Here is a 314-nt window from a genome sequence, read left to right as displayed (position 1 = left end):
CGACGCGCGCCGGTGCCGACGCCGCGGCCAACGCCCCCGCCGCACCACGGCGGCCGTCGACTCCCGCACCACCTCTCGCCGCGGCGGCCGCCCCGACCACCACCGCGGCCCCGCACGGCGCTCGCCCCACTCCTCCCTGCCGCTCCGGCCGCTGCCGGCCCCGTCCACCGCTCGGTCGCCTCGCCGGCGCCGCTCGCAGCCCGGCCAACCTCACTGTGGCTGCGGCCCCTCCGGCTGTCGTCGTGGCCTCGGCCTCCCCCGCTGCGCCCCGTTCGGGCGCTCAACTGCGCCTCTCCCCGTTCGCCCGCCCCGGT

Source organism: Triticum dicoccoides, chromosome 1B, assembly GCF_002162155.2.
Source record: "Triticum dicoccoides isolate Atlit2015 ecotype Zavitan chromosome 1B, WEW_v2.0, whole genome shotgun sequence".
Lineage (NCBI taxonomy): Eukaryota > Viridiplantae > Streptophyta > Magnoliopsida > Poales > Poaceae > Triticum > Triticum dicoccoides.
This window is presented reverse-complemented; position numbering follows the sequence as displayed.